Here is a 15,513-nt window from a genome sequence, read left to right as displayed (position 1 = left end):
GGTAGCCCACGTAAGAGTTTGGTGATGATACAACATGGTCAAGTTGGGTTGTAATGCCTTCCCCCCCTTGATTCAAGCACCTATGTTATGCATTAACCCAGAGGTTAAATGTTATGTACTCCATTCCCCCAGCATTGAATCCCTTGTGCGATCCCATTGTTTCCCACATGGAGTTCCCTATTATAAATTTGAGTTGTAGCCGGGACAGATATTTTTTTATGGGGGGGGGGGGTGATGTAGGGTACTGTACATGGCAAAAGTTATAGTGGTGTCAGTGGAGATGGGTGGAAACAGGTGCATGGTACCGTACGAGTGAAGGTTCGAGGTAGAAGACGATAGAGTCTGCTGGAATAATCTTGAATTAAAGCTTTCATGACTATAGGGATTCATACTCTTTGGTGGAGACGATAGGACAGAGTGGTTTACCTTCTTTATGACTGATGTTTCCAACCCACTGTAAAAAAGAAAAAGTTAGTTCAACTCAAATTTTCAAGGCAACCGACTGCACAGAATTTTTTAGTTGAAGATATCAACTTAATTTTTTAAGTTTTGAAGAACAACAATTATTAAGTTGCGTCAGCTAAGTTAGTTCAACTCAAATTTTCAAGGTAACCGACTGCACAGAATTTTTGAGTTGAAGATATCAACTTAATTTTTTAAGTTTTGAAGAACAACAATTATTAAGTTGCGCCAGCTAAGTTTTTCAAGTTCGTACAACTAAGTTTTTTTAGTTCAAGTTACTGGAACTTTTAAGTCTGTAAAAGCTTACTATTTTGAGTTTAAATTACCCCCCCCCACACACACACACACACTAAATCATCCACTGACAGTAAAACTGTTAATTTATGCATGTTTATTTGAACGACTTTGGCACAGCTTTACAATTCCATAATGACATCAGTATGGGCATTGGGCAATGTAAACGAGTTATACCCAAAGCAAATACATCTTTTTTTTTACTTTCCGACTCTTGTTGAGACCTTACAAATAATGCAATATTGTCAAATATGACCGATAAACAGTTGTATAGTGCCTAAGTATTAATTCAGAAATGTGTAAATCCCCAGCTGAAAAAGCCAAATTGTCTAAACGTTCTGAATTATCTGAACTTTGAAATTAGCCAAAAATGCAAACACGCAGGCTATAACAGTAATTGTGAAACACAGCTTGCTTCTACTGAGAAACAATCAATATTCTCGTGACAGTTATATGACAGCTACAAATAACAGATTTTTTTTTAGTCAAAATAAAAGAACAACATAAAAACTATAAGGTGGTCCATGTGAAGACTTACAAAATATCCAAACATAAATGAACAAACATGATAAAATAAATCTTCCCCATGGAAAATGAATCACTGGTTTAACAGCTTGGTCTTGAAGCTCCGGACACGCTGTGAGCAATTGGTGGACATTTCCATGAAAATGTGCTGGATAGTTTCACAGGTATACTTGATGTCTTTTGGGAACTCCATGTTAAGGGCATAAAGCAAGCCAAAAAGATACGCAAGCGCAGTCGGGGTGTCTGGGATGTCTTTCAGGACAATGGTTTCCTCCAACACAAGGGCAATATTAATGACTGTGTCGTCATCATCATCAAGCACTGTGAGGACCCCCATCTTGATGCCTTTCACCTGTTTGTCATCTGCATCAGTTGCCTGACAAAACAAAAACACCACTGAAATAATGTCCTGTAGAAAACTAGTCAGTAAAGAGTGATGTCTATTTGTGTATGGCCTCTTTGCTATACAACACTACTAAAAGCTGAAGGTCTTCCAAGCTGCACTCACCAGGCATCTAGAGAAAAGCTTCTCAGTATTCTCCCGCAGAAATATGGGAAGACCTTCCACAGCTGCCTGTCTGCGATGACTTGTGATGTCAGATGTCTGTTTTGGAAGAATATAAAAACAAACAAATACTTTTGTTTAGCTCTGTGAAATGTACTCCTGTATGTGCACTTGGTTCCATTTGTATTCCCATCTCTACAATTGTGCATGTAGGCAGATAAAATAATTGCAGGCTCTGTTAGTTTGTTAGTGTTTATTTTTGTCTTTTAAGGATAAGTTCACTATTTTGCACTTTGAGCCCTTGCACTTTTATCTTGGCTGAAATAGAGTGTTTGACGAACACTCAACGAACACCACTAACCAATCGGTGAGTTGCACATCTTTGAAAACGAACGTTTAGGGTTGATTTAAAGACAGGTTTGTGAATGCATGTAGCTAGCCATTCTGAAGCATGGCAGGGCCGATTCTAAATCAGCCAAAAGCTCAAGACTGGACCAATAGTCAAAATTCGGGTGTCAAACACTATTTCATCAACCCACAGAGGAGGCTCAAAGTGCAAAACCGTGAACGTATCCTTTAAATATTACTGTATTAAATAGACAATCAAGATGGAACTCGCTCACCAATGTAGCTGATGCAAAAAAATTATTAAGTTATATTCCATCAAAAGTGCAGAGTGCTAGCTTGGTAGTTCCTTCTTGATTAATGGTTTAAATATTAGTGGACAAACTGAAGAAAAGGGTAACACTTTACAATAAGGTTCATTTATTAAACATTATTTAATGTATTAACTAACATGAACTATACATTTGTTATAGTATTTAATAATCTTTGTTAATGTTAGTTAATATGAATAAAGCTGTTCATTGTTTGTTCATGTTAGTTCACAGTGCATTAACTCATGTTAATAAGATTTTAATAAAGTATTAGTAAATGTCGAAATTAACATTAACAAAGATGAATAAATGCTGTATAAGTGCAGTTCATTATTAGTTAATGTTAACTAATGTAGTTAACTAATGTTAACTAACGAACCAAATTGTAAAGTGTTACCAAGAAAGGGCCTTGTAGTCAATATAACAACCTGTTTGTCAAGCATTTCCAAAAGGGTTTCCATCTCTCGACTAAAGGCGCACTTCCTGGCACGATACAATTTCAGCAGACGAGGGGTCAACATCTCAAGGGCAGCTTTAAATGTTCCCATCAGGTCCTTGGTGGTCACACGAGTGAACTCTTGACAAATCTGAATTAAACAAATGCAATACAAATACAACAAGCTGATAGTGTGATTTCATTGTTATAATTAAGACTGCAAACTCAAAGCCATAATACAAATTAACCTACATACACTATCATGGAAAAAACATAACACAAATGCACCAAGTTCAAGAAAAAAAAAGATTCCTTACCTGTTCTTCAAGAAATAGACCGGGCCACCTCTCCAGAACCTCTGAGACCATGGGCTCCATCTCTACAATCTCCATTCTCCTAAGGGAGAATGTGATGTCCATCTTCTGTTTGATGAACTCCATGTCCTTGTTTTTCTTCTTCATGGCTTCAACCAGGGAAGACCTCAGGTCTTCCAAGTCATCCTGGGTGTAGCTTTCAGGATGATCTGGTACATGGTTGACCTCACCTCGTTTTGGTTTTTTCAAGGAAAACCTTCCCTCCGGACCACCATCCCCATCATCATCATCTCTTCTTTGCCTGTTGACACCATGATCATCCGCCTCCTCCCTTCTTGATCTCCTGTTGACACCAACCTCATTACATCCAGCTTGACGTAGTTTTGATCTGTAGTTCCCCATCTTGTACTTTATGCTGGTTGTCCATCCCGCATATCCAGTACCACCACCAGGCTCTTTGAGGCAGGGATGTTTGTTGACAAGTTCAGCAGCAACAGAATCAAACTCATGTTTTTCAGGGTAGGCTTTCACAGAAAATATTTCTTGTGCCAACTTGTCCAGAATCTCTTTTTTCACATCTCTGGTTACATGTAAACCCTTCCCTAATAATTCAAACGTGTCATTCCCCTTGCGGAGTATCAGTTCCACATCATATGAGAATTCTGGTACTGGGAACGGAGTGGGCCACTGTGAAACATTCCTCCTATATGTCCGCACAACTGAAGATAAGCTGTGGATTGAGCCTGGAGATCCAATGATGGCTGTGTCAAGGGAAGAGATGGAGGATGACCGAGTTGGTGTTGGAGGTGGTGGTGATGGCATGTCCTCATTGCTCCACAGAATATGCAAGACAGCCTTTTCTGAAGGTAACTCTGCTATGTCAATCAGGTTGCAAACTGCCTGGCCAAAGTCTGAGTCTTCATACTGTATACAGAATTCACCCACAAGTTCAAGTTTTTGACGCAGTTCATTGTACAGTTCCTCTAAAGTTTCAGGAGCTTTGGTCAGCCGAATCTTACGGACGAGTTTGGGATTTATGTGGACCAGAAGCAACAAAGCCTGTGAGGACAAAAGAAGAACAGATATTTGCATGACACTTTAAACTGAAGCCATATACAGTCATGGCCAAAAGTATTGGCACACCTCAAGAATTGTTGGTTTTTAAGCAAAATTCGCAAACTTTTGAAGGTTTTTTGATAAAATAACCAAACCAGGATATTTTCAATAGCTCAACACAACTGAAACAACAATTGGTTTCCCCAAATGTAACAGAATATATCACCAAAATACTGTGGAAAGTGAATACTGCATGGTCGAAAGTATTGGCACCCTTCACAACAAGTGTCTTTTGCCGTGATAAAAGCACACTTTTCAGTGTTAAAATCCAGTGCTAAGGTTATGGGTAGTCAGACGTCAGCTGTGGTAGCACTCCTGAGAAATATCAGCCCATTTCTAACGGACAAAAATCTCCAGTTTACTTACTATACATCTGTTGGTTTATATGGACAGTATAAGGTTTTCTTCAAGTAGAATCGACTTTATTATCCTTTAGAAATGGGCTTATACTTCTCAGGAATGCTACCACAGCTGATGTCTGACTATCCATAACCTTAGCTGTGGATTTTAACAATGAAAAGTGTGCTTGTATCACAGCAAAAGACGGTTATTTTGAGTGCCAATACTTTTGACCATGCAGTATTCACTTCCCGCAGTATTTTGGTGATATTTTGTGTTGAATTTGAGGAAACCAATTTTTGTTGTTTCAGTTCTGTTGAGCTATTGAAAATATCCTGGTTTGGTTATTACATTAAAAACACCTTCAAAAGTTTGTGAGTTTTGCTCGAAAACCAACACATCCGGAGGGGTACCAATACTTTTGGCCATGACTGTACCTTGAAGACTTAAAATCAAGTCATTAACACATGACAAAATTATGAAAACATACAAACAGAAAGGTGCTTACCATTTCAATTTACTGCAGTAGCCAAGCCCTTGGGGTCACCATCAAAGTTCTACCAACTTGGTATGCAGCCAATGGGTGGTAATCGTTCAAAGTCTCTGGATCCAGGATCTCTACATCTGAGTGACAGTTATCAATAAGTTGGTAAGACCGATAATGTTCCATGTACCAAGATGATAATCTTGCGGTGACAAAATACACTTTACACCACTTGTCCACCAATATGTGTAGTATTCTAAAGAATTCTGGCAGTCCACTGCATTCACCCGCAGACACTATCATGTCCCTCACATACTGGGTCCCATACAAATGTACTTCTTTAGCAAGAGACACATCATCTTCATTTGGGTACTTCTTTTCTAGTCCTGTCCTGAGCTTTTCATCTAAAGATGATATTTTCACTCTATCTACACTACCAACATGCAATTTTGGCTTGAACAATTGCTGTGTGTAAAGAAGATATGCCATGAGGTGTTGATGCTTAGTGGAAAGGGTGAGTAGTACATTCTTAAAACAGTGAGCATCATTGATTGCCTGTTTGAAAAAACTATGCTTAGACTCAAATCTAAACGTCCACAGATCCACTAATGGCCCAAAGCACCGTGTGAGATGCACATAGTGATCAATGAAGTGATGCTTTGGTTTCAACTTAAATTCAGGAAAGGTGTCAGTGAGTAACTGGCGATGGTCAGACAATTTATTCCCCAAGTAACATAATGTTCCCTCTGATAACGTAGTAGACACCGTAATCTCCACAATCTCTTTAAGGTCCATTAAAATTTCCCATGACTGCTCTTGTTCAGGTATATAGTTCCCGATCAAGAGAGGTAGCAAACGTAAAAGTGCCCAGTTTTCATGTCCGTTACCGTTTACCTTTCCAGATACAAGGCTTGTCTTTGTAATTGCATGTGGCTTGTTGACCAAATCAGAGAATTTGTATGGAAACTGTTTTATGCGGTTATTCAGTCCATCGAATGTAATGAAACCTTTTCTAATCAATTCTTTTAAACACAAACTTAATTCCGCTGCGACAACACCTTCAAATAGATCATGCAAAAGATCAGGGGGAAATCCAGTAACTGGGTGGAAGAAAGACAACTTACTTAAAGCACAGGATGATTTAACACCATTCACACATGGCTTAGGCTTATCACTCAACTTGAGTTGTTCCACAAAAGAATCGTGTTGCGTAGCAGTTCTCAGTGGAAAGTTCCTTGGCTCACAATTTCCAATTTGGTCTCGACTGATGCAACAAAATCTGCAGAATTTTTCGACATTTAAAGCTTCCTGAAAACCTGCTAAGCTATGTGCACCAAGGTTATCAGCACAGACACAGAACACTGTTCCCTTTACAAATGTATCTAGAGTCTCAATATACACTCCTATCTTTTCAAGATATCCAAGATCCTTAATCAAAGGATAAAGAAAGGCATCATACCCAAATTGTCTGACATCGACAGTTTTTCCAAGACAAGCCAGTTGAATTAGGGGGAGAGTAGAGCGAAACTTGCTTGGTAAATTCAACAAAATCCAATTGACAGCAGTAATTTTATGGATTTTTTTTGAGGACCCCAAAGGATTACATAGTTCCAGGTCATCTATGTAAAGTCCTATAGAGATACTTGCATCTTGCACACCCAGAAGACCATTGTCTTTGTAGTACTGTCCGTCTCGAAAAGAGCAAAATTTACCTGGGTTGTCCCCTTGACTAAACACCAACTTCTCCACAAAATCTGGCTGTCTCAACAAAGTCCCAAGAACCTGGAGGATTGAAACATAAACAAATGTTTGTTTATGGGTTATTTTATATGTATACTCAGTAGGCTGAATTACAGGGAACTTATCTTTAAAAAAAAGATTTCTCCTGTGATCAGTGGCCAATGCACCCTTTCCTTGAGTGCTTACAATTAATGGATTTGTTTCCAAGACAGCATCATTAATCTTATGGAGAACGCTATCATCTAATTCAATGCCGTGTTCTGCAAGCACTGCTTTGATACCTGGTTGCGAGTGGGATTTTGAAAGATGTAAAATATCATTAAACCCCTCAACTATTTTCTGTACAGCGTGTCTACTAACATGTAATTCAGTTTGCATACGTAGAAAAAATCCAGCAGCCCTGTGTTCAAGAGTCTCAGCATCTACATACTCCTCCTTTTCTTGGACATCTGAATTTCCAGAACTACCTGGAAGTGTATCTTCCTCACTACAGATACCTAATGGTTGGTCAGAGGAATCTGTCTCAATGGACACAGGTTCATTTTCTAAGTCTGCTCTTAAACAGGTTCTGATATCACCATGCTTGTGTTTCCTACTTTTGTGTGAACTAAAAGTCTTTAGATTGTTTGTTTTAAAACTACATCTCAAGAAGGGGCAACACACAGTCTCATGTTTTTTTAAATGGCGTCCAAGGTGTTTGAAGAAAGACTGTTGCGTGCAGATTTCCCGGAATTCACATAGATTACAAAAAAAGGTGAATTTATCATGTATTTTGGCTGTCCTAAAATGTGATCTGGTCAAATGTGACTTTAAGGCGCCAGGTGTTTTAAAAGTACATACACAGTCACCGTAAACACACGGCCAGTAAGCTCCTCTACCGTGCCTGAGCCGATGGTGCCTAAGCAGACGTTCTTGACTGGCACTGGCAAAGCTGCAGAAGCGACACTTCATAGAAAACCTAGCACAAAAATAAGAGGAGAAAATTAACACAGTGACATACTTCGCAACCGTTCACATTAATGCTGTTGAGCTTCAGGGCTAAAACACACAAAGGTAGGGCTGGGTATTGTTCAAAATCTTTCGATCCGGCGCCAATTTCGATACCTCAGTTTCGATACCGGTTCCTAGCGATACTTTTTTCGATACCAATTTTATGAAATCCATTTTAAAAAGATTACATAACTAGGGATGGGAACCGAGAACCAATTCTTCTTCAGAACCGGTGCCCAGTGAATCAATTCCTTGGAACCGTTAGCATGCCTGCTTAACAATTCCGCGTATCGGTTCCGCTCGTTGCAAATGTGTCATGATGTCACACACGCGCTGCATTGTTTTGATTAAGAACGTGGCAAACATGGCAGAGGCAGAAGTTCGACGCAGAAGTATAATGAGGCCTTTAACGGGACGCCATGTTGCTTTCCGACAAGCCATCGCGTGCTATCTCACACACATTCATACACTCACTCACTCTCATGCGCACACACACACACTTGCGCGCGCACACACACTCTCTCGCGCTCACTCACTCACACACGCGCACACATACACACTCACTCACTAGTGCTCACGCACACACTCTCGCTCACTCACTAGCGCACACACACTCTCTCGCGCTCACTCACTCACACACAAACGCACACATGCTCACTCACACACACACTCACTTTGAGAAGTAGCTCACCTATACTTTTAGATTTGTTCTGAGGTTGCTACACATAATTTGTGTATACAGTATGTGCTCTGTCTTCTGATCAGATATTAAAGCGAGTTAATACAAACAAACACATTTGTACTTATTCCCTCACCCAATGAGAATCGATAAGGAATCGGATCGATAAGCAATCGTTAAATCCTTATCAATTCCCATCCCTATACATAACACATTACCTCAGAAAAACTTTGGTTTTATTTTTTTAGTTTGACTCATGCTCCTTAGCCAGTGCACAAAGGAACACATTTTTTTTATAAAGAGCTCATGCTCACCAAAACTGATTTTTAAAAAATAAAAAAATACAGTAAAACTTAATATTGTGAAATAGTATTACAATTTAAAATATTATTTTAATATATTTCAAAATGTAATTTACTCCTGTGATATCAAAGCTGAATTTTCAAAATCATTACTTCAGTGTCAAATGACCCTTCAGAAATATGAAAACAGTTTGCTGCTTAATATTTTGGAAACTATGATAATTTTTTTCATGATTATTTGATGAATAAAAAATTCAAAAAAGATTTATTTAAAAACGAAATATTTTGTAACATTACACGTTGTAATGTCACCCTTTGATAACTTTAATGCATCCTTACAGAAAACAAATTCTGACAAACCAACACATTTTTGAACGACAGTGTGTAACGTTACATTCAGTAGGTTATTTATTGAAATATAAACACTGGAGTGATCAACAAGGTATCTCTTCATTTACCAGTCGAAGACGGAGCAACTTTCTGCTCTTATGTTTACTCCGTGCACTGTCAAGGTCTTCATCATATTTGTCGTGGTACCGGTCTTTGCAGCAATTATTTTAATGCGAATACTGAATCGCGCGCTGTTGGCATCGAGCCTGGAGAAATGTACCCACACTTTTGATCGACTTTTCCACATCTTTAAGGTATTATGTGTGTGTGCTCGCGTCTCATATGAATATGTGCGCGGAGAGTTTGTGTGTGTGTGCTTGCGTCGTCTCATATAAGTATGCGTGTGAAAAGTTGTGGGTGCGCGCGCGCGTCTCATAATATGAGTGTGCGTGAGCGACTTTATGTGTGTCGTTGTGCATTTCATATGTATTTGTTTGAGCACTGACGTTGACGAGTTAACTCCTTAGGTAACGTTATCGAATTCTGGAACTGGAACCGAACCACATGTCATTTTTAGATAAAGTTACTCGATAGTATCGAGGCAATTCGGTCGGTAACGTTACCTAAAAAGTATCGAACTCGGCAACTTACCCAGCCCTACACAAAGGTCGCATGCTAGAAGCTATATAAATCTAGTTAACCGTATCAAACCGAAGTTTTGTATCAAAGTTTTAGCACGTTAGTTCTACCTTGATCACGAGCAGCAATGTGAACTGTTACCGCCGGTGCTTCGGTTTCAGGTCAATGAGCAAAGCAGACGTGCATAAAACAATGCCATATCATTCATCGAGAATAACAAACATAACGGCAACACAAATCTTTCAATTAATATGTGGACAAGAATTATATTGAGCTTAGCTGTTCAAAATAAGCTACGTTAGCTTCTAACCAATTAACGTTAGCAAGTGTGGGATTTTGTATTGCCATTAACGCCTCGCCTGGTTATGATTTATCGATTTTGTTTCGCGCAATGAAATGTAATACAAATACCAAATGCATATACATATTCATATGATTAGCTTACCTGTTAGAATGAATGTTGTTTATCTTCGGCCAAGAAGTCAGAGAAATTTACCGCTGGCATCGTGACAAAATGGCGGACGCAAACTTTCAAACTGTCGAAGAGAGCTCCTGGCAAAATCCTTGGAAACCCCGTGGCAGCCGGTTGCCATGACAAATTTCAAATGAGCATGCGCAGATTAGTTGACCTCACTTTAACTGGGTGTCAACTACAACTTAAAAATAAAATCAACTCAATTTATAAAGTAAGATGAACTTTTACTCAGAAACGTCTGAAAGTGAGTTCAAGTGGCTTACAACAGATAGTTCAAGTTCCAACTAGCAATTTTATTGTCAGTGAATGCAAAAATCTTAGTAAGGTGAACAATTTTGAGTTGTCATTTTTACAGTGTACCTGCCTATGTCAGCTGTTATTTCCGACTCTTTGTGTCTCTTTTTATGCCTCTCTCTTAGATCTCTCATGCTTACATGTCCTTTGCATTGCACCTTAATGCATTTGGATTGCACTCTAATGCTCACATGTCCTTTGGATTGCACTCTCATGCTCACATGTCCTTTGAATTGCACTATCATGCTTTGGGATTGCACCACTCTTCGATCTTACATTAGCATGCTAATCTCTCACATTAACATAGCCACTTCCATGCCCTCGTCGAAGAGGCCGCTCTCCGTTCTTACATTTACATGCTAATTTCTCACATTAACATCACTAGCCCCGCCCACTTTTTTATGATCCTTGAGCTACACCCATATCAAACCTTTTAAAACAGTCTGCCTCAGCAGCAGATCATGCTTTCACACCTGATGATGGAAGCTTGTGTTGTGCCTGAAACGTCAAAGTCTTAACTGACTGTGATGTTTCTATCCTACCTGCCTGTGTTAGCTGTTATGTCCGACTCTCTGTTTGTGTCTCGCTCTATGCCTCTCTCTTAGATCTCTCATGCTCACATGTCCTTTGCATTGTACTCTCATGCCTTTGGATTGCACTCTCATGCTCACATCTCCTTTGGATTGCACTCTCATGCCTTTGGATTGCACCACTCTTCGATCTTACATTAACATGCTAATCTCTCACGTTAACATAGCCACTTCCGTGGCCTCGTTGAGGAGGCCGCTCTCCGTTCTTACATTGACATGCTAATATGTCACATCAACATCACTAGCCCCACCCACTTCTTTATGACCCTTGGGCTACACCCATTTCAAACCTTTTTAAACAGTCTGCCTCAGCAGCAGATTATGCTTTCCCATGTGATGACAGACGCTTGTGTGTCACCCGAAACGTCGTGATTTATTTTATATCTACGTGACTTTACCGAAAGAACCAAAGAGTATGGAAGATACCAAATCAGCTTCATCCCAATTGTGGTGTTTGGGAGAAAGTTCATCTATGAGTATTATGGTAGGTTTTTACCCTTTTAACTGGTACAAAACTGACACCTTTATTCAAGGCATCATGTTTGCAATGACCACAACACAAGTAGTCAATAAAGCAAACAAAAAGAAGCAACTCTGATAAGGATAATAATATGCACTGTCCTTGAAGTTGATTGGCCCACACCCGAGACGGCTTTCTTTAGAGCCTAGTCCGCATTGGTGTAGGGCCAGATGACACCAGAAGGCGTACAACTCAAAAACAGTGCAATATCAGAGTATTGAGAGTTCGGGGTAAACATTTACACTATGAGATCTCTTTTACCAGTGGCAAAATATAATGGTAGGTTTTTACCCTTTTAACTGGTACAAAACTGACACCTTTATTCAAGGCATCATGTTTGCAATGACCACAACACAAGTAGTCAATAAAGCAAACAAAAAGAAGCAACTCTGATAAGGATAATAATATGCACTGTCCTTGAAGTTGATTGGCCCACACCCGAGACGGCTTTCTTTAGAGCCTAGTCCCCATTGGTGTAGGGCCAGATGACACCAGAAGGCGTACAACTCAAAAACAGTGCAATATCAGAGTATTGAGAGTTCGGGGTAAACATTTACACTATGAGATCTCTTTTACCAGTGGCAAAATATAATGGTAGGTTTTTACCCTTTTAACTGGTACAAAACTGACACCTTTATTCAAGGCATCATGTTTGCAATGACCACAACACAAGTAGTCAATAAAGCAAACAAAAAGAAGCAACTCTGATAAGGATAATAATATGCACTGTCCTTGAAGTTGATTGGCTCACACCCGAGACGGCTTTCTTTAGAGCCTAGTCCCCATTGGTGTAGGGCCAGATGACACCAGAAGGCGTACAACTCAAAAACAGTGCAATATCAGAGTATTGAGAGTTCGGGGTAAACATTTACACTATGAGATCTCTTTTACCAGTGGCAAAATATAATGGTAGGTTTTTACCCTTTTAACTGGTACAAAACTGACACCTTTATTCAAGGCATCATGTTTGCAATGACCACAACACAAGTAGTCAATAAAGCAAACAAAAAGAAGCAACTCTGATAAGGATAATAATATGCACTGTCCTTGAAGTTCGGGTGTGGGCCAATCAACTTCAAGGACAGTGCATATTATTATCCTTATCAGAGTTGCTTCTTTTTGTTTGCTTTATTGACTACTTGTGTTGTGGTCATTGCAAACATGATGCCTTGAATAAAGGTGTCAGTTTTGTACCAGTTAAAAGGGTAAAAACCTACCATTATATTTTGCCACTGGTAAAAGAGATCTCATAGTGTAAATGTTTACCCCGAACTCTCAATACTCTGATATTGCACTGTTTTTGAGTTGTACGTCTTCTGGTGTCATCTGGCCCTACACCAATGGGGACTAGGCTCTAAAGAAAGCCGTCTCGGGTGTGGGCCAATCAACTTCAAGGACAGTGCATATTATTATCCTTATCAGAGTTGCTTCTTTTTGTTTGCTTTATTGACTACTTGTGTTGTGGTCATTGCAAACATGATGCCTTGAATAAAGGTGTCAGTTTTGTACCAGTTAAAAGGGTAAAAACCTACCATTATATTTTGCCACTGGTAAAAGAGATCTCATAGTGTAAATGTTTACCCCGAACTCTCAATACTCTGATATTGCACTGTTTTTGAGTTGTACGCCTTCTGGTGTCATCTGGCCCTACACCAATGGGGACTAGGCTCTAAAGAAAGCCGTCTCGGGTGTGGGCCAATCAACTTCAAGGACAGTGCATATTATTATCCTTATCAGAGTTGCTTCTTTTTGTTTGCTTTATTGACTACTTGTGTTGTGGTCATTGCAAACATGATGTCTTGAATAAAGGTGTCAGTTTTGTACCAGTTAAAAGGGTAAAAACCTACCATTATATTTTGCCACTGGTAAAAGAGATCTCATAGTGTAAATTCATCTATGAGTATATATAGGCTGGCCGACAGATATGAAGTTACTCCTTTGGTGGTAATATACAACAAAAACAATAATAAATGTATACCCATTGGCATACCACTGATGGGTGAAGTCTTCCCATACTGGATCAGTCATGAAGATTGTTTCACCATACGCCATCATGCTTCTCAACGTGTGTTGATGACGAAAAGGCTCATGGCCAGTTTGTTTGATTTTCGATTTAAAGCTTTCGTGACTGCAGGGATTCATCTTCTTGGTTCTTTCGGTAAAGTCACGTAGAATGGAAATAATAAAAGAATAAAAATAAAACATAATAAAATAATTCTTACGACGTTTCGGCCACAATGCAAGCAGCCGTCCTCAGGTGAAGAACAGGTCTGTCGATAAGACAGAGTCTGAATGACACGTCCTAGGCTTGGAGCATCTATTTAAGCTGGGAGGGAGGAGGAAGAGCGCCTTGACAAAATAATTTGCATATCAAGAGGAATTTTAGCATATTTATGGGAAATGCAGATATGCGACTAGTACTACTTGTGAAATGCGTAGGAGGTTTGGCGGGGGGTTTAAAGTCATGTTTTGCCCGTGCATTATGCAGGACCAGCAGCATCAAAGGGAGGGGATAGGGGGAAGGAATGTTAACAGTATGTAGCTGCAGCAACCAAACCACCACGTAAACAACCAAAGTATAAACTACATAGTATCATCAGTATACTAAAAATACTCTCCAATAAGCTGAGCTACCAACAGTAAATAATACAACAATTCTATGTTGCAAAAAATATAACACGCCTCCAGCCAAACTTTATTCTCCCACATCACACGGGTCTAGCCCGTACTACATACTGCCACAGACAAACCCAACATTAAACCACATACTGTATTACTATACACCACCTTATACATTGTAATATTACACTATGTATTATTCAACCCACCCTACTTCACACCACACTGCTGCATATTCACCATACAACTACGACACCATGTATTACCTTGTACATTGTATTAAACATTGCAATTTTATACTATTTATTATTATACAATCTGCTATATACTATACCATTGACCGTCGCGTGAAAGATACTAAGAGGAAGCAGCGAAATATGTCAATGGGAGAGTGGTTGGTTAGAGACTTGCAGCGGAGCAAAGATTCCATTCCCTGCGGAGAATACAAGATATATATAGACTTTCAGACCGCGTTCCACTCACTGGCATTGACTATATATCTTGTATTCTCCGCAGGGAATGGATTCTTTGCTCTGCTGCAAGTCTCCAACCACCACTCATTGACATATTTCGCTGCTTCCTCTTAGTATCTTTCACGCGACGGTCAATGGTATAGTATATAGCGGATTGTATGATAATAAATAGTGTAAGCCTGAGTACAATCTCATCTGTTGTTGCTGTAGAGTATTTTCATTTTAACAGTGGGTCAATGAGGGAAGGGGATGGTGATTAAGGTAGTGAGTGATATGATGGATGGGTCATTCGTGAGAGCGAGAAATAGTGTGTGAGTGAGGTTGACACACTGAATGATCGGGTGATTGTGTGAATGATCAGATAAATATATGACTCATGAGGAGGGAAAGGGAGTATTTACGTGAGTCATAGAGTAAGGAAAGTGGGTGGGTTCATAATGGTGTGAGTGAGTACCAGTTTATTTAGTTGAACTTGGCGAGAACTAAAGAGACCAGCATGAGTCTCATTTGCAAGAGAAACCTGGATCACCCAACCCAAATGACCAAAGATAAATAAAAACACAGAGTTACAGTAATGAAGGCAAATATATATTATACAAAACAACTGCTGCATCACATGAGAAATCGACGTAATAGAGTTAAGGGATGATGGAATACGTGAGTAATGTGCGACACGGATGTCATCTGGCCCCTACACGACTTAACATTTTCTTTGACTACGTAGTTTGAGA

At 39.4% G+C, this 15,513-nt stretch overlaps 1 long non-coding RNA gene across 3 annotated transcripts; it reads right to left on the bottom strand.

The window, feature by feature from the left end:
• Nucleotides 1-1,039: 1,039 nt before the first annotated feature.
• Nucleotides 1,040-10,390, bottom strand: LOC144953618 (uncharacterized). 3 transcript variants are annotated; one of them, XR_013640858.1, is made up of 7 exons: nt 10,257-10,390; nt 7,712-7,829; nt 5,156-5,271; nt 3,196-4,251; nt 2,871-3,029; nt 1,790-1,885; nt 1,040-1,657 (listed from the first exon to the last, which is right to left on the bottom strand). It is a non-coding gene; the product is annotated as an uncharacterized LOC144953618 (long non-coding RNA). The 3 variants fall into 3 exon arrangements; XR_013640857.1 differs by lacking the exon at nt 5,156-5,271; XR_013640859.1 differs by lacking the exons at nt 2,871-3,029; nt 5,156-5,271.
• Nucleotides 10,391-15,513: the final 5,123 nt, after the last annotated feature.

Source organism: Lampetra fluviatilis, chromosome 79 (genome assembly GCF_964198595.1).
Source record: "Lampetra fluviatilis chromosome 79, kcLamFluv1.1, whole genome shotgun sequence".
Taxonomy (NCBI): domain Eukaryota; kingdom Metazoa; phylum Chordata; class Hyperoartia; order Petromyzontiformes; family Petromyzontidae; genus Lampetra; species Lampetra fluviatilis.
This window is presented reverse-complemented; position numbering and strand designations above follow the sequence as displayed.